Source organism: Coffea eugenioides, chromosome 6 (genome assembly GCF_003713205.1).
Source record: "Coffea eugenioides isolate CCC68of chromosome 6, Ceug_1.0, whole genome shotgun sequence".
Taxonomy (NCBI): Eukaryota; Viridiplantae; Streptophyta; class Magnoliopsida; order Gentianales; family Rubiaceae; genus Coffea; species Coffea eugenioides.
In genome coordinates this window covers 24,867,209-24,887,879 of record NC_040040.1, presented here as the reverse complement: position 1 = coordinate 24,887,879, position 20,671 = coordinate 24,867,209, and the positions used below count along the sequence as shown (strand labels likewise).

General features: G+C 34.9%; 1 long non-coding RNA gene and 1 pseudogene across 1 annotated transcript; one reads left to right on the top strand and one right to left on the bottom strand.

Annotated features, from left to right (window-relative positions):
• The first annotated feature begins 232 nt into the window (after window positions 1–232).
• LOC113773923 lies at window positions 233–13,476 on the top strand (annotated as a pseudogene).
• Window positions 6,221–8,967, bottom strand: LOC113776021. The gene is made up of 3 exons (XR_003468963.1): window positions 8,915–8,967; window positions 6,857–6,914; window positions 6,221–6,303 (listed from the first exon to the last, which is right to left on the bottom strand). It is a non-coding gene; the product is annotated as an uncharacterized LOC113776021 (long non-coding RNA).
• Window positions 13,477–20,671: the final 7,195 nt, after the last annotated feature.

Sequence of the window (20,671 nt, the reverse complement as noted above, 5' to 3'; positions counted from 1 at the left end):
GAATTTCTAGAATTCCCGGTGTCTTGTTGCTACTAAGTAGCTAGGAATCCAAATTCCCAAGCGAAAAAGAAAAAAGAAAAGAAAAGGGAATGATCCGATAGTTACCATGAAGAAGCCTCAGTCTTGACATCTTCTTTGAAAGTCTCAGATAGCTTGAAGATGCAAATCAGTATTGTTGAAAGTAAGGTATGAAAAAATAATGATAGGGATTGAAACTTGAGGCAACAGGCTTATGGGTGTCGGTGTTGCGGTAAACATAGCAAGAAGGGATGGGATCAAGACCTGGTGATTCTGCCAGTAGTTTAATGCTTGACAAAATTTTTTATGGTTGAACAGAACTATTATGGCATTTTATATTATGGATAATGTATGGTTCAAGTAGTTATTTTTATTTAGTTTTTCATGTAATATGATTTGGAATTCAGCTAGTGTTTATTTTAATTGAAAATTTTATGACTGTAAAATTTATTAACTTAGAATTTTGTCCTTCATTGAAACTAAAAAAGAAAATTAATTATGCTACACAGTCCTAAGATGTAATTTGCACTCTATTTGCTTTCCATGTTAAGATCTCGTTCTTGTTTTCTGCTGTTTATATAATTCCAAATACAAAAAATTCTCTTTTTTACTTTGACAACTCATTTTGTGATATTATTTAACATGCTATCTAAAAGAATTTGTAGTGGAATTGATGAGTTTAAACCGTCAGCTACAGCACCATTTTGATTGCATTCGATTAATTCATTTGCTCATAATTGTATACATAAACATTGATAAATAATGTTTCTTGATTTGATTGGAACAACTATAATTCATAGTTCAAACGAGTCAATTAAGTAGAGTTGCTATATTGGATACTTATACAAGTAAACATTGGAAAGTATTATGCAGTTTCTACCATAGCTTGCAATTCGAATTCATATGAGCAATTTCTTCTGATTTTAGTTACCAGTTCCTACAATTTCAAATTTAGAAAATATTATTTGCACCAATTTTTTATAATCAAGGTAATTTCAAATCCGATCTTTAACAATTATGAAGATTTGAACTTATTTATGAGATTATGAAGAAATGTCCCTAGTTCAAAACACCAAATTTGAATCGTTTCTAGAAAACTTTGAAGAAATCACTTAAGTTTCTTATCTATCTATCATTTTTGGGCATTATTATCTCTATAAGAAACATGTAATTAAGTTGTATTATGCCTATCAAATTATATAAATAGTTAGTCTAAAATAAAATTATTTTAGATTAGATTGGACGCAAAGTGATTGATGGATAAACTTGACTTGATAATTCAACTTGAGCTTAAGTCGAGGGAGAAATCAGAAGCATTGCTTGAGGGATATTTCACGAATATATATAGATTTAGGAGATAAAGGGTCCAATTGATACTTTTAAATGTTTTATCATCTTGAATACGTTTTAAAAAATACTTTTGGATACTTTTCAAGTGCACTTCAAATATTCTTACATTTCCAAACTACTCTTATCTTTGCAGTTGAAATTCAAACATAATTTCTGATCACAACTAATTCTTATAGAGTATAAGAATAAGGATATTTCATTGCACATTATTATATTGACTCACTATGTAACTTATTATTTTCTATTAAAATAACATAATAAAAGCATCATACATCAGTTCTTATATTACAAAATATTAAACAATAATTATTAATTATCTTCAATCACAAGTACCAAATTCCCGCGCGTCGTGCGGGCTATCCCCCCTAGTAATTTGATATAATACTATCCTAGCCTCCCCGGCTGGCTGCTGCAGCCCATTGTTTTCGCTTTCCATTTTTTTCATTTTAAAACACATCAGCTATTCCTTTTCTCTTTTCTTTCTTTTTTTAATTTTTCCCTTGTAAAATAAATGAATATTACACTACTCTTATTGTCTTGTAGTATTTTAACAATTTCATTTTTTAGAGGGAGGGATGGATTGGGTGGTTTGGAAGGAGAGAATATAAGTGAGAGATTTAGGGTTACACTAAAAAAAACCTACTTTTGAATTTCTTGACCCGAAAATTCTAGTTTCATTCAATTGTATTTTGTAGATGTGGTTCTTGAGAAAATAATAGTGTCATTCTTATTGATGTAACGTAGCATAGAAGAAAAATGTAATTAAAATAATAAAACATTAATTGAAAATTATATTCAAGGAATATTCTAAAAATAGATTGGACAATTAAGACATGCGATTTTTTTTAATAGATCTCATATTTACTTCTCCTTTTACTTCTTCTTTTGTGGTTTGGAGTCTAAATTTGGTGTATACTTTGTCATTTAAACTTTCTCTCAAACAATATATATGTTCCTCTAATGTTATATTTCTAGTTTTGTAACAACGCCGCGTTTTTTTTTGGCTCGAAAAATTCCTGTTTCATTTCAATTGCATATTTCAGAAGCAAGTTTAGGAAAATAGTACTGGAATTCTCTTAAAGTTAACGTACAAATAACTTATAGGAAGAGAGTGTCTATGTCTCCTTTTCCTTTTCTTTTTATATGGGAATCTGAATTTGGGAGAGAATTACTTTGTCTTTTAAATGTATCTATTTATTTTTTATTTGTTTTTCAAAAAAGTTAATTTGGAATTTGAACTAATTTTGTGGACGTGGTTAAATTACCATACAATAGTGGTTTCTGTCAACTACCTAGTCAATTTTGAAATGGGTGATGGTCGTACAATATGTAATACAATTGCCCAAGATTTTTGGAACTTGGAGAATCATATAGACCAAATACTTTAAATCAAGCGCTTTATGGGTTTTGAATTTTATATCTACCAGCCAAACAATGCAGGCATGGAAAAAGTGTTACACATTGCTCATTAGCTTTCACAACTCTGTCAAAGAACTTCAAATTTCATGAAACGGTTGTTATGTGCTTCTTTTGTCCGTAGTTGTCATGATATTTTTACTTTATTGATGTTCCAAAATAAGAGTCGCTATTTCAAATTAAGTACATACTTTTTAATTTTGCCATTTGAAAAAGTTTTTTTTAATTTCGATACACTTCTATTAAAACAATATTTTGAATTCAAAGGATATATATGCAATTCATCAATGCCACCTCATCTAAACATAATGATTATCATATCTCCATATAAATTTGGATTCCCAAAAAATGACTCTAATATTAAGATTGAGGGAGTACTTTAGAATCTTGTCACTTAACATGGAAACAAGGGGAAATGATATCACAAATAATATTGAAAAATTAATTAATCTATATATGCATTGGTATTTGACAAAATTGGAATATAGTTCAAAGTCACATTTATTATTTTGGTCTCAAAACAATAAAAATGGAGTTGTTTACAATGATTAATATTCAATGAAACTTCTAAAGTACTTTATTTCAATCAATTTTGTAATTAAGGAGAGATTAAGCCTATTACACAAGACTTTTTTCTTAATAAATAAATTACATACTTTCGTAACAATTCAAGAATCAATTGATAGGCACTGTGAAGCGCTTGTTACATGAAATTCTTTTTATAAACTATGATTAAAATTTCATCATAAAAATATGAGTTTAGAAGAATAACACATATAATTTGAAGTCACATTTGATATGTTGGTATTAGAATAATAAAAATGGAGCGGTTTACAATTATTAATACTCAATGAAACTTCCAAAGTACATTATTTTGATCAATTTTGTAATTGATGAGAGATTAAACCTATTACACAAGACTTTTTTCTTAATTAATGCATTACATACTTTTGTAACAATTCAAGAATAAATGGATAGGCATTGTGAAGCACTTGTTACACGAAATTCCTTTTTATAAACTACGATTAAAATTTCATCATAGAAATATGAGTTTAGCAAAATAACACATATAGTTTAAAGTCACATTTGTTATGTTTGTATTAGAATAATAAAAATGGAGCGGTTTACAATTATTAATACTCAATGAAACTTCCAAAGTACATTATTTCGATCAATTGTGTAATTGATGAGAGATTAAACCTATTACACAAGACTTTTTTCTCAATTAATGCATTACATACTTTTGTAACAATTCAAGAATAAATGGATAGGCAGTGTGAAGCACTTGTTACACGAAATTCTTTTTGTAAACTACAATTAAAATTTCATCATAGAAATATGAGTTTAGCAAAATAACACGTATAGTTCAAAGTCACATTTGTTATGTTGGCATTAGAATAATAAAAATGGAGTGGTTTACAATTATTACTACTCTAAAGTACATTATTTCAATCAATTTTGTAATTGAGGAGAGGTTAAGCCTATTACACAAGACTTTTTTTTCTTAATAAAAGAATTACATACTTTTATAAAAATTCAAAAAAATGGATAGGCAACATAAAGCGCTTGTTACATGAAATTCTTTTTTATAAATTATGATCAAAAGTTCATCATAGAAATATGAGTTTAGCAAAATAACACATAGTTTAAAGTCACAATACAAATAGATTTAAAAGTTGAGGAACTGGAATTACAAGTAATTTACTATAATTTCATAGATTATAGTACATCCATATCAATTTTATTCTTTATCCTCGTATTTAAAACTTTAGAACAATTAAATTAAATCATCTAATTATTAACATTTATGAGTGTTTTATACAGTTACTTGAAAAAAAATACTCATATATAAAATACATAAGAATTTTTGAATTATGCATATGGACATGTATTAGCACAAATATAATATAAATATTTATTGACTAGCACACTTGAAGGCATTCCTCTCATGCTATTTTATGCATAGTTAAGTTCTTTGAAGTTTAGCAAAAATATAAAAATGATGAATAATTTCAAGAAATGGCAATTAAATATCATACAACAAACCTCTATTTGAAAATTAAATGCAAATTTATCAAACTTAGTTAATTTGATTTGCTATATATTGAGAATATTTTCATTAGTTTCATTTTCTCATACATGATCTCTTTCAATTTTTATATACTTCTAACACTCAATATTCATTTTATATAATATACTCCAATTCTTAGAAACTTTTAACTACAACACTTAAAACATCATGAATGTTTCAGAATTTAGGACACGCGCGCTTTATTCCTTCCAAGAATTTTATTTTTCCGGCAACGTCCTTCCGGCAAAATTTGAAGGCTCATTACAGCTGAGGGATAATACTATTATATATATACATAGAAAGGCTGGCCCTCACTTATCTCTCTCAATTGATCGAGCACTCATATGTTCTTCTCTCAAAGGCCAAGATTGGTGTTTTTTAGTCCAAAAATAGAAGAATAAATGCGGGAATTGCTAAACGTGAAGGAGACCTCTGAGGAATTGCTAAAAAATGAAGGCCCACCTCCTGTCTATCTCCTAAGAATTGCAAAACGTGAAGGGGCTTAGGTTTTATCGCTGTAAGAAAACCTCAGAGCAACTTCAATACTTCATCCATTTGCTTCAAATATTGTTAGATCTATATTTTGGTGCTATTTTGTGAGTCTTCATATCCTTCTTGTGCATTCTTATTACCATTATTTGTGTCAGATTTCTAAGATTACATTATTTTCCTCACAATTTTAGGAAAATTGAGTTCCAACCATTCTCTAGACTCTATGAAGGTAAATTATGTAGGTTTGTGCTTAACATCAAAGATTGTATTTTTCGATTGGTTGAGGTTTAAGCTAACAACCTATGATTTTCATCTTGTTTCCTGGTTGCTTGAGGTTAACTTCTCTGCTTTTCCTAGTTGGTTGAAGCCCCTGTTTTCATATGCAATCAGTAAATTTCTTCATCTAATCTAATCTTCCCTTTTTGTGCAGCTCAGCTACTCTGAAACTGTTGAGGGCGTTTGCAACTGGAGGATATGCTGCTATGCAGAGGATTACACGGTGGAACCTGGATTTCACAGAGCACAACGAACAAGGTGATAGATGTGGCGGCCCCACTTCTCCCTAAGGCGAACCAAAGGGTTGGCGGGTCACCTGCCAAGCTCTCGCTAGGACTCACGCACTCTAGTAACTAATTTCACCAAATATAAATCGAAAATAAACCTTACTTCTCGAGCAAGTCACGTACTTAAATAATTCATACAATTCAACTTATACAGCCCAAAACACAATTCCAAGTACCAGCGAAAACGTCGAGCTTAGTATACTTAAAATCAACTTAATTTACAATTTAAAGTTCCTAATCCTGGGCACAGAATCACCACAGGATTCACATTTTCCCAAAAACACAAAAATCATCCAAAAGATACTAACATTTCCAAAAGTACAATTACAAAAGTGGGCATTCAAAATATAACATTTCTGTTCTAGTTCTCCAAGACTTCATGCATTTCAGAACCTGTCAAGTAAAACAATTTGGAAGGGATGAGCCAATAGCTCAGTGGTGCCTCGTAACATGCAATTCACATAGGGCAATTTAACAAGTACAAATGGACAAGTAAGAAATTAACAATTTAGGAAAACGAAGTAACATGACAAGAAAAGGATACGGGGCGCTCAGGAGCCAAAGTCCTTGCGCTCGATCAGGTAATTTATAGTAGTTGACACTCCGTCAACTTTCACTACCTAATCTCTATGTAGACATTTTCCCTAATCTACACGTCTCCTAGCAACGACTTCCCCCTTATTTTTGGGCCCGACTCCAACACGAATATTGCAAGCACTTTTACCAAGACGGCAGAGAGGTACCTCCCACTCTAATAGAGCGTGGTACGTGCATCCGTTTGGTTTATTTAGTCGACGAGACCACGCTCCAATCGACATTGCAACACTTGTACTTGTGGTATTTCACGCAATCACATAGCATATAACATTGCATGATATCTCTAGCAAGTACTTTTAACAAGTAGTTCAACTAGCAATTAAACACGATTCATGCAAGAGACACTCACCTCAAGTGAAGTGTCTAGAATTCCAAACTTTGATCGAGATTGTGCTCTTCACCAACTCCTAAAATCATACAAATAATTCACATAAATTTCCACTTTTGAGTTGGCGAATTTAACTCGAGTCAACTAGCATTTAATTTCACTCAAAAATCCCAAACTAGTATTACTCGTTTTCTCAAAGTGAAATCCACAAATCGAGTGAAATTAAATTTTGAGGTTTCTTTAAAACCCAAAAACTTGCTAAATTCGTCAAATATTCCAACATCCAAGTTCTAGAATCATATAAGCCATTTATACACCAATTTGGTGTCACAAGTTGAGAAAAATCACATTTAAACCATTTAGAGGAATTTTCCCCTCAAATTTTTCCCAAACATATCTTGGGAAATTCCTTTAAGAGGCAATCATATAAACCAAGTAAAACTAGTTGTTAGAATTTCTATAAAATAGAAACTCTTTAAGTTTGCCAAATTCCACGACCAACTGAGTCCAATGATTTTCATGAAGGCAAAAACTTGAGTTTTTAGGAAAATTTCCAGATTTGACAAATTCCTCAAAATAGGGCATTTGATCTAATAAAATTCAAGGTTATCAACTCAAAGCGGACCTAGTAACAACGGTTAATGCTAGAAAACATTTTCGGGACAACTTTGGTCCACATTTACCCACAATGAAATCCAAACATCAAACCATTTCTAATTTTAAACAAAAATTCTGTTTTGGTATCTTCTTGAAGAATAAGATTTTGGTCCACTTTTTGGACGTAACCTCTACTAGATTTTTGTCCCAAATATGAGCTATACAAACCCCTTAATTAATACACAAATCATTTGAGCTCAAGTTATCGTGAAAACAGTTCCCAATTATCATTCAAAGCTGGAAAAATTTCAGGTGCATTCGGTAGCAAGTAGTCCATTTCCCCTTCAATCTATCCAAAATTTTTCAACTACCCAAAAGCTACATTTTCACCCAAACAATACTACCCATATAGGTTAACATGTATATAGCCCAAGTAGTTCAAAAATTTGTCAAAATTGACCCCCAAAATTCGACTAAAATCTGGAAAATTTCCAGAATTTTTTTGGACAGCATATACCTTCCTTTTCCTTCAATTCCTCAACATCATTTCAACTACGAAAGTGGTGCATTTTCCCTCAAATGACCATAGACATTCAGCTTAACATTTACACAATCCATGAAGCTCAATTTCTTGTCAAGAATCAGATCAAAAACTCGAACACAAACTGGGAAATTTGGACAGTTTGGTTCAACAGCAGAGTAGTTTTCGTATTTTGGTCACATCTCATTCAATTCAACTTAGATTTGAGCATGGTTGGTAGCGTTGGAAACTACACTCATAGGGATACAATTTTTCAGAAGAAATTGTTTTAAAATTCTACTCATAACTAGCTCGAAATCTGGCAACAAAACGCAGCTCATATCCTGGCTTCCAGTGAACCAGTGGAGCAGGACAGGTGACTTTAAAAGACTGCCACGGTTCACTCAGGTGGAACCAGGACGTGAATTTTACACCGTTGGAAAGCTGGAAGAGTCTAGTTTCTAATGGCACTAACGGCACTCAATTTCGATGTCGGAGGGCAGAGTTATGATCGAAACAAAATGGCTGCCTGAGCCATACGGGAAAAATTTCCAGATTTTGCTGGTTTTGGAATTCATCACCTTTGGTCAACCAAACCTCAATATCTTTCAATGAAACTTTACACACAACTCCAACAACACATAAACATCAAATACAAGCCATTAAAACCTCAGAATTTCGCATGAAAAAGGTCGGTCTTGGCAGGGGCAGAATCGGAACTTTTTGCTTCAAGAGCTCAATGAAGTTTCTAGCAATAATGCACCTTTAATCTACTTCCTTAAGCACTAATTCAACAATAAAACCATCATCAAACATCATCACAGCCATCAACTCAAAGTGGGAGTTCATAGAGCCCACATTTAACAATTTCCAACAATAATAAGCTACCCATAAGCATAATCAAGCTCTTAAGTGTGAGTTGTCCTTCATTGAACAAGAATTGAAGAGTGGATCATGGTTACCTTACTTGTGTGCTAAAAGGTCAGATTTTGGTGTCCCAAAAGCCCCAAGAAAATCCGTGGATGTGCAGCTCCTTCTTTGTCCAAGTGATTGTCCAAGTTGTCTTGAGCTTGTGTGGTGAATTTGGTGTGAATTGGAGCAAGAAAATGGTGGAGGAAAAATTGTGAAATTTGGAGTGTGAGAGAGAGTAGAGACCGGCGGTTATGGTGAGGGGAAAGGGAGGGAAAAATCTGAAATGGAAAGCTTCCTTGAGAAGCTTGAGTGTGGTACAACTTTTGTGCTCCCAAGTCAACCGTGAACAGTGTATCGCCTGAGGTTTGTTTTAACTGTGCACTAAACCTCTAATGCACATATATTCATGTAATTATCATTCACTCTTAATGACCTCAAAATAAGGTTCTAAAGTCCTTCAAATAAATCACGCGCGTAAAACGCGTATTTCCCACTTATGCGCGATAAGGTGAAATTTTTTTTGAGAAATTCTTATAACGATGGCATTTCTAACTAATACATTGATATTTAGGCATAAAAATACCTATTTTAAGACTAAGGTATAAATCTCCCATTATTCGGGCTCATGAACTCTCAAGTCAGTTACTATTCCTGAGCCTATGGGCACTATTCACACTTAACAACTTTCAAGACTTGAATTGCGAACTAATTGCCTTAAAATTACTCATGAGCTATAATGCTATAGAATTGGGTCCAATAGGGCTAGAAAATAATATTCGAAATAATTGAACAATTAACTAATTAAATAACCTCAGAATGGGAATTTAAAAGAAATAAATTGCGAGTCCTCACATTCCTCATCTAACATTTCTCCAACTTAATTATACCTTTTTATAGCCTCTACATATACTACATTTTGTGACAGCCCCACCTTCCCCTAAGGCGAACGAAAGGGGTTAGCGGACTGCCTGCCCAACTCTCGCCAGGACTAACGGTTCAGTTTACGTCGATCTATTACGTTCTGGAAATCAACATTTACAAGTCAAACGGCAAACCAAGATATTCGTCTAGTTCATACAGGTACCAAAAGTCATTTACAGACCAAACATTGGTGGAAACAAAACACTTAGGGTTTTTACCCTCAAGGAGCTATTCAAAAATACATGTACAAGAGCTCAACTTGTCATCCAACTATCACAATCTTTTCCAAAAGTTTCATTTTCCTGTAAGGAAAACAAATGACACGGAATGAGCTAAAGCCCAGTGAGCAACTATCACAATAGCAGTTAAGATCACCTAAGCATAACCATTCAATTCAAGCATGCAATTTCGAAGTAAAGCAAATCAGTGAAAGGATACGGTCGGCTCTCAAAAGCCCATTTCCACGCTTGCACTCTTGATCCAACCTCATTGACCCTCCGTCAATTTTAAAAGTACCAAACAACCGTAGACCTCGCTTAACTTCCATCCTTCCACCCATCATACCCCAACCGGGCCCGCACTCCATTCAGTCATTTTGGTAATACTCGAGTATACCGGAACCAAGAGTCTCATTACTACAAGGTTCCTCAGTACAGTCCCCGTGGCATGACAATTTTCACGACCAAGCTCTCGCCGGCTCGATCCAATTGACTACCAAACGGGGTTGAGCTCAGTAATACAGTAAGGCCGTTGGACATTCGTCCAAACGACACCAAAGCAGTTTCCATGAAATGGAATTCACCATCCAATATATCAAGTTCAGTAATGCAGTAGAACGGTAGCCAATCAGTGATACTATCAAAAGGGGTGAGGGCGGTCAAGTACACCCTCACCTTAATCAATTTCAATATCCAAGTAAGCCTTCAAGGCATCACATATACATTTAGCAAAGCCACATAGTAACAATTAAGTGAGTAGTATACTCACCAAGCAAGAAAATGATGTTTCATGCACTGCGGTCCAAAGTGTGTCGTGAACCACCGTTTCCTCCTAGAACACATAAATAAGTGCCATAAGACTCGTGAACGAGTCGCAAAACAACGCTAAATATAACCCCAATAGGGTTTCATATGCATAAATAAGCATCATTGGTATCCAGAAATTACAAAATAGCCTTAGCTTAAGCCTTGATAGGAAAACCGTGTTTGACCTTAAAATGCGGTAATGGCGTCAAATTCACTACGGTTATCGGATGGGGGTGTAAGACCCACCGTTTCGAAGTTAAGAAACAGGGCTACAACATTGTAGAAGGCCACTCAGTCCAAATCCTAGCACAACTAGGTCAAAAATGCAAAATACCAAATCCAGAACCGAAATTGCAGGTTCCCAAATCGCACTATGCTGTAATGAACACAACTCAGTCTATACAGGTCCAAATTCCGAAATTCCAAAGGTATATGTTAGCTAAGACATCCAGATACATTTCATCAGAAGACACCAACTTCAAAATCCAAACCAATTCCAGTCAAAACAAACGATTACAAGCGCAGTTTTCACATTCTGAGCAACCCTGGACAGCAACAGTAAAAATGACATAACTCACTCTACACAAATCCAAATGACCTGAAATTTTGTAGGCACTTCAAACTCATCAATACCTACAACTTTCATGTTTTGAGCAAAGTCCAATTCGGCCTTTAACCCTATGATCTAAAACCGGACAGAATTAGGGAATTATGAACCCTAACTTTCCATTTTTCCATCCAAATCCAAAATTGATTGCATTTATCAACAATTCACACCTACTAGAGTCATTTTAAACCATTACCATTCATCATACAAGGCCACAACATCCCATTCATATTAAACCAGAAAATTCATCATAAAATGGAAAACTTCACCAAAACTCTTCAAATCAAGAAATAAATCACATATTCCATCACTCAAGCTACTTCTAAGCATAACATAAACATCATTAGGTGTAGTAGAGTGTTCTAGCATCACTTACCAAGTAACAAGAGAGATAGGGATTGTAGACACCTTGGCTCTTCAAAACAACTTCACTAGACCACTCACTATCACTAAAAGGAAAGATTTTATGGAGTAAAATGGATGTAAGCTAATGTTTTTGGGTGATTTGCACCAAGTAGAAGCTTGAAAGTTGATGGAGTTCTCTTCCTTTTGGAGCTTGAGAGGGCCGGCTATGGTGAAGAAAGAATGAGGAAATTTTAATGAATTTTGAAGATATTTAACCTTTGGTCAAAAAAAGTCAAAAATGTGAATAGTAAACCATAAAGTCCAACCAACCACCAAGTGACACGTGGCACTCCATTAATGCATGTCAATCCTTTTCTTTTCCTCTCACATCAATCATATCACACACTCTACTTATCTCGTAACACCCGATAAAGTTTACACAGTATCCAAAACTTAACCTTATTGGCCGAATTTTTCCGAACTTTTCGCACTAGTGGGTCCCACGTCCAATATATATTCTTAATTTTCTAAAATTCTCCAATACTAGAAAAATCATCTAAAAACTATAATTACTCATAAAATCTACCAGAAAAATATTTCTAAGCCAGAAAATGCAAAAATTATGCAATTAAGGGGTAATAAACCCTAGGAAAAATATTAGGGTTTTTCGGGTTCTCACACATTTCAACTTAGGACTAATTCGCGCGTCGGTGCGCGAAAATTCAACTTAGGGCTTTGCCGAACGAGAACCGTCAATTAAATCTTAAAAACTCAAATAAATTGAAATGTAACATTTGAATGATTGAAAACAATATTATTTAAATATAAATACATATTATTGGATAATTTTAATATTTTCAAGAATATTTTGATTTAATTTTCCAAAGGATAATGAAATTTTTGAGGTCCTCACAATAGATACCGTGAACTAGCTCACCATGTAGACGAGGCTCTTGGATTTATGGCTACTGCTGGACTTGCAATTGACCATCCAATCATGACGACCACCGAGTTCTGGACATCGCATGAGTGCTTGCTCCTTCCATATGAACAGTCTGTTACCAGATTGGATTCCACATCTGGCTTGTATTACGATTGTTCAGCCCATTTCCTTTGGGTTGGTGAGTGAACCCGTCGGTTGGATGGTGCTCATGTTGAGTTCCTGAGAGGAGTTGCTAATCCATTTGGGATTAAGGTAAGTGACAAGATGGATCCAAATGAGCTAGTCAAGCCCATTGAGATTTTGAATCCTCAGAACAAGCCAGGATGGATCACCATCATCACCAGAATGGGGGCAGAGAACATGAGAGTAAAGCTTCCTTATTTGATCAGAGCTGTCTGAAGGGCAGGGCAAATTGTAACTTGGGTTAGTGATCCTATGCATGGAAACACCATCAAAGCTCCTTGTGGTCTAAAGACTCGGCCTTTTGATGCTATCAGGGCAGAAGTAAGAGCATTCTTTGATGTGCATGAGCAAGAAGGCAGCCACCCTGAAGGAGTCCATCTGGAGATAACTGGCCAAAATGTGACAGAATGCATTGGTGGATCGCGTACTATGACCCTTTGATGATCTAAGCTCGCGCTACCACACACACTGTGATCCTAGGCTTAATGCTCTCAATCACTTGAACTTGCATTTATCATCGCTGAGCGACTGAGAAAGAGGCGGCTTGGATCCCAAAAGTCAGTAGCATTTTAGGTATTCTAGAATGATTTTGAGGGTGTCAATTATGTTTGTACCATTCTGCAGCATATGTTTCTCTGTATCCATTTAATCAACATGTTTGTTTCTCTATTTATAAGTATACCATTTATTACTCTGTCAATATTGGTAGAAACTGATGGTTTGAGATTTTGATGAGACAACAAATAAAGCAAAAGCTTTTCTTCCCTAAATAAAAAAAAAAAGCTATTTGCAGCTAAATATTCTAACAAAACCACTCCATAATTGGCTCAAGGAATTAAGATTAGCATATTAAAGTGGGATTAAAAACATTTCCCACTGAATAGTTAGGCAAGAATCAACTATCGCTTTAGAGAGGAAACTTTCCTGGCCAAAAATGTTATGCTGGTACAGGGGATTGCAGATTTGTCAAAAAGCTCCTTGCCAATTCTATATTATTGGTGAGGGCACACTATTTTCCTCACAAAACACCTTGACTATTTGCAAGGAACCATTGGTTTTTGTGGGGAGTTTTTGATTTTAGTGGAGAGGAAAGTTTTTCTCGCCATAGCATTCCGGCAATTAGCAAGGAGGTCTGTCCTTGCCATTGATTTGTTCCATTAGTGAGAACCACAGCAGCATTCTCGCAAATAGCTTTTAGCGACGAGTATCTAGTGTCAAACTTGGCGAGGAAGCATTTTCCTCGCTAAAATTCATTGGCGAGGAAGTCAAAACTTTTGGCGAGAACTTTCGTTCCTTGCCAAATCCCTCTTTTGTTGTAGTGAAATGTTTCTAAGTTTGATATGTAAGCCAAAACAGGGCTTCGATTATTTATTTGGGGGAGGGGCGATGAGAATCACAAGATAAAATTTATATAGTTTTACTTCACAAAAAAGTGTTAACTTGTTATGGATAGGACTTTAATACCAAATTTCCTAGGCTTAATCATAGAACTGTGTATTATGTGTCGTCAAGCCCTCAAGAAACAAAGATTAATGCACGAGGACCACAGTCACAAGAGTGTCCTGTTCTTAAATGATACATGAAAATCATGGGAAATTATGTAAATCCATGATTAAATTATCTATGCCTGCATACTTGCAAAATATACTTTATAGAGAAACGGACAAGGTAAGAGATTGCAAAAGATAAACACGTAGCTCTTTTAGTTTAATTTATTGAAAGCTTGAGTGATAGTCCCATACAGAAAATTGTTGAGAGAGGGAGGAAGAAATATTTTGATGAAAGTCTCAAGATCGAAATTGATAAACTGGTCAAGAGAAGAATTTTAGAATTTCCCCAACTGTCAGATTTAGGGTTCAAATCCTGGACCTGGTAGCTGAAAGTGGAAAGGATGTGGGGAGAAGTGAGAGAATAAAAAAAAGTAATGGTTAAACTAATGGACAAGGAATTTGTTAGTGTGAAAAGCTACAATGAATATTAGTGCAATTTATTGGGGAGATAAGATACCTTTCAGTATTGTGTTCCTTGGGTTAGTAACCATCACTTTTATAATTTCCCGTCACTTTTACTATTTTAAAGAAAGTGAAGTTAATTTACATAACTTATACCATGAGGACAAGTCTAAGAATCAAAGGATCTTTCTTTTTTTTCTTCTGAGGGAAGAATCAAAAGACTAAAAAGGAATGCAGTCAAAACACCTCAGCAGCTGCTGGCATCATCAAGCGACGCTTTAAATATTGATCAATCACAAAGGAATGACCGTGAGTTCTGACAAATGCGAGGAAAGGGTGTTTGTGCTCAATTTACATCCGACAGACAATTAAGGTCAGAGACATCATCCAAAAACTCATTCCATGTTCTTTCCCATGATTAATGGAATATTTTGGAATATTAGAGGGATTGCAAAGGTTCCTAATCTAAGAAGATTGATTAATCTAGTACGGCTTCATCAAGTTCATTTTGTTGTGATATGTTAACCAAAAGTAGATGTGTCAAAAATTGAGTCCATTCGTCTTCGATTATCATTTGATTATGTCTTTGTTAGTTGCTCGAGTGATATTTGGGTTTTCTATAGTAGTCCTTTCGTTTGTTCCACTGTTGGTAGTTCAGACCAGCATATATCTCTACATGTTCAAAACCCGTTGCTTCCTAGTCCAATTACTATGTCTTTTGTTCATGCAAAGTGTTCGGTGGAGGAACGTCGAGAATTATGGTGTTCATTGTTAAATGATAAACCTACATTTCATCCTTGGTGTATTGGGGGGGACTTTAACGTCATTTTGGCACCTCACGAAAAACATGGAGGACGTCCATTTGCTATAGCGGAAGGCGCTGATTTCATGTCTTTCATGAAGGAGGCTGGGGTTTTTGATGTAGGGTTTTCAGGATCTAGTTTCACGTGGTCTAATAATCGGAGGAATAGAGCTCGGATTTCAAAAAGATTGGACAGATTTTTAGTCAATAGGGCTTGTCTGGATCTTTCTAACGCCATTTCTGTGCTCCATTTGACAAGACACCCTTCGGATCATGCTCCGTTGAAGATTTCATTTGCAACTAGGTTGGATAATAAGCCACGTCCTTTCCGTTTTTTGAATATTTGGACATCCAAACCTGAACTCTTAGAGGTGATTCGCCAAGCTTGGAATCAAAATATTGATGGATCTCCATTGCGAATCTTATGCTCTAAATTATTGACAACGAGAAGGGCTATTCAATCATAGAACAAGCAATACTTTGGTAACATCATGGACACTGTGCGTTTTGCGGAAATTGCGGTACAACGAGCAGAGGAGATGGTAGATCAAGATGACTCAGACGACTGCCAGATTGAGTTAAATAAGGCTCAAGCGGAGCTCCGTCATGCACTGTCAATTGAAGAGCAGTTTTGGAGACAAAAGACTAGAGTCAAATGGCTTAAAGAGGGAGATAGAAATTCAAGGTATTTTCATGCGGTGGTAAAGCAAAGACGTGTCCAAGGAATGATACATTGCATCAAAAATTCCAATGGAGTTTGGATGGACAAGGATGAGGACATAGCTAGTGAAGCAATATCATATTTTAAGGATCTTTTCACGGGCCCTTTGGATTCTTTTTCCGATATGTTGCACCTAATTCCGCGTATGATTTCTACAGAGGACAATGGAAAGCTGGAGTCACTGCCTACGATCGAGGAGGTATATCAAGTAGTAAAATCAATGGATGAGGAAAGTGCTGCTGGCCCGGATGGTTTCACAGGAAAATTTTTTATATTTGCGTGGGAAGTGATCAAACAAGATATTCATAATGCAATACTCAGTTTTTTCTGTGGGGCGGAGTTACCTCGGTTTATCACTTCTACCTCGATTGTACTAATTCCAAAGATGACAAATCCTCAGGAATTCCCTCATTTCAGACCAATCAGTCTATGTAACTTTTTCAATAAGTTGCTTTCCCGGATCTTGGCGGATAGATTGGCTGGTATATTGCCAAAAATAATTTCCCCCCAGCAAACAGGCTTTGTGAAGGGTCGTAATATAACGGAAAATTTTCTACTGGCTCAGGAGTTGGTTTCGGGTTTTGGAAAAAGGAATAGAGGTGGTAATGTGGCTTTGAAGCTAGATATGTCTAAGGCATATGACCGGGTCGCTTGGGGTCATATCATCAATGTCCTGAGAAGTTTTGGTTTGGGGAAATATTTATTGATATGGTATGGCGTTTGCTTTCTAATGTCTGGTTTTCAATTATTATTAATGGGTCTTCACATGGTTTCTTTAAGTTCTTGAGAGGGCTTCGTCAGGGTGACCTATTATTACCTGCACTATTCATTATTGGAGCTGAAGTATTGTCTAGAGGATTGAACAACCTTGCACTGCAATCAGGCTTTCTAGGCTTCAAACCCTATTATTACCCTTGTTAGTGATTTCATTCTTGTAGGTACATGTCCATGATGCATATGGTATCAAACAGGAGGAAGAAGAAGGAAGGAAGTTAATGGTTAGGAAATAATAGATAATCCTCAATATCAAACCTTACACCTCTTCTGTAGGCAAGTTTTTTTTTTTTTTTTTTAAACGTAAGTAGAAGGATTCGAATTCGAAACCTCTAACTTATACTCTCTTTCCCTGAACTATCCAACCCATCCCTTCCCCCCACCCTCCCTTTTGTAGGCAGGTTTAACTAACTTGACTCGAGGAATAATTAAGTCAATGGTAGAATGGAAATAACTTAAAAAGGCAATATTTTGCAGAACTCAAGTGTAGGCATGTCGTGGACTTGTTAACTTAAGGGTTAATTCCACTTTGTCTCCCCAAATTTTGGACGATTTTGCAGAACTCAAGTGTAGTCATGTCGTGGACTTATTAACTTAAGGGTTAATTCCACTTTGTCTTCCCAAACTTTGGACGATTATCCACTTCAATCCCTAAACTTCAAAATGGGACACTTAAGTCCCTGAAACTTATAAATTGGGACACTTAAGTCCTTAAACTTATAAAATGGGACACTTAAATCTCTAAACTTATAAAATAGGACACTTCGACCACCAACGGCATTCAAGATTCTATCAACAATTTTCCTTAATTGGGAGGTATTTATAAGTTTAGGGACTTAAGTGTCCCATTTTGAAATTTAGGGACTGAAATGGGTAATCGTCCAAAGTTTGGGGGGACAAAGTGAAATTAACCCTTAACTTAATACACGAGTTCATGATGGTTCATCCATATACTACACTGGAATCAACAATGCATTTTAGAATATTTGTCTAGTTAAAAAATAAAAACTCATACTACTTGTAAGAGTACCAAAGAATTATATAACCTTAGGATCCTTGTTCTTATCATTTTTCTTACTTTTATTGCATATTTGTAAAATAGATTTACTTACTTTAATTATAGTAGTCTAAATAATAAAGGAGTTTGAATCACATTCTAGTAATTGATAATCTTTACTATGGAATTGATATTCAGATATTTGTTATACTCGTGTACTACCTGTGTATTTGCAATAATAGAAGCTCTACAATGTATAATGTAAAACTTTACAATCATAGAGGGTTCTATATGAACCATTTCCAACACTCAAATCTATGTAAAACCACGCAAAATGTGTGGTGGCAAACGACTAGTAATTTAGAAAAAGAGAATCTGTATTCTACAACTTCAAAAGAAAAAAAATGCAGGATCCTTTTGTTGTCGGGAATTTATAATCTCCATTGACTTGACTTGTGGAAAACAATATAAAAGGACAGATGCCATGTAATAAAGATTACTGAAGGTTCCAAAAGATTGTGATGAAGGATTAAAGTGCTTTGCCTTAGATGCAGGGAAAAAAATTTTTAATATAGTATTCTATAAACTTTTCATTAAGAAAAATAAGTGTTGAAAAAAGTATAAATAGGATTGTTAATCCACTTGCTTCAAAAAAAAACACAGTGAACCTAACCTTTAATTGGGTTAAGTAGGCTTTCGGTCTAAATAATATACCTGAATTAAATGTGAATTGAACTTGAATTATGCTAGACTCAGGCCTCATTGGACCGATCTGATTCTATAGCGGCTTTCAGTGACCACTTGTATAATGCGATACCATAAAAATCTCTATTTGAACAATATATTTTTTAGATTCTGCCCATTTAGAAGACAAATCAACCATATTTTTATCTTAGAAACACACTAATAAAGGAACATACTTCAATTTTCTTAAAACCACCCTTAGAGAAACCAAGAAGGCAGGCCCAATTAAATTCTAAAATTATTGTTTAATCACCTTTTGGTCCAGAACACATGCTGGCAAAATTTGAGTGCCTGTTTGAGTTAAGTTTTTTTTTTTGGAGTGGTTTTAGAGAATTTATTGTAGACTAGTAATATTTCACGTATTTTACATATAATTGTATTATCCTAAAATATAATTTTTTTAAAGATATTATGAACAGCCATTATAGTTTAACAATAGTATCACATGGATATACTAAATTGTTTATTTTACATTCATTATGTAGTTCAGTAAATCATCTACTCATATACTATGCCAATATTCTTTTACTCTTCTAGATGTCTTTGAATTGTTAACTAGTTGGCTTTCGTTATTTTCTCTAAAGCAAATTAAGCAAAAGCAACAATAACTTTTTATCCTTGGATCACCATTTTTGTAGTATCCATGTTAATACTTCTGATGATCTTGGAATTGGAATTAGAATTGTGAATAATCAAGAATTTTTCATTAACAGATAAATTGGGAGTAAAACGCAAAGGGACAGTTTTAGATAAAAGTGCTTTATTATTTTAATTGTCTCCATAATTCAGATTTGGTGCTTCATTTTTTGTAATAATTAACAATATTGAATATTATTCGAGAAGAGAGTCCTTAAGGCATCACTAAAAACTAAGACTAGATTCTGCTAACACTCTAATCTAAAACTAATGACACATTGTGTGACAGCCCCACCTCCCCCTAAGGCGAACCCGAGAGTTCGGCGGACCGCCTGCCCAACTCTCGTCGGGACTCAGTCGTTCACTACAGTCCTCAAATAGATTACAAAAAAAACTCAAATATATATCAAATGTTCCAACATTTACATACCAAAAGCAAAACGGAAACTAATTCCCCAAGCGTGGAACTTACACGTACATCCCTTCAAGTCCGAACGTTCATACAAACCCTAATAAAAGCTATTACACAAGAGGCGATCCAAATTCAAACCATACAAGATATAAGCCATCCGTTCACATGAATAAGTACTACAATCCTTTCCTTTGCCTTGAGACCTGTGGAGGGGAAATAAAAATAGTTTTTGGGGGTGAGCTAAAAGCTCAGCGAGCAACCAGAAAATCAGTAATCAAATATCTTTCACAATAATGACTTTCGATGATGTCATGATTCCAAGATCAAATGTACGTAATTTGCTCTCGTGAGCCAGTGAAATCATTGCACTTAAACACCTAACGCTCAAAATGATCCAGTACAGTAACCAGGAATAGGGAGCCCCTTCTTGAGCTCCAGATAAACATGAACATAGACAAGTGGAGGAGACGTTGGTGTTCAGCACAAGACTCCCCAAGTACTCATTTCAAGCCAAAACATGTCATGAACTCACATGCAAGCACGCATGATATGCAAACGAGTAAATAATGCAAGAAACTTTCAAAAGTAACTTTGGGACAGTTTTAGGATTACTCACCTCCATGGCTCATGATCCATCATCCATCATATACAGCTCTGTAGATTGAACTCAAGCCTTACAACTCAAATCCAAAGCAACCAAGCACTCTCCAAGTTCGGACAGCATTTCCCCTTACTTTCTTTATGT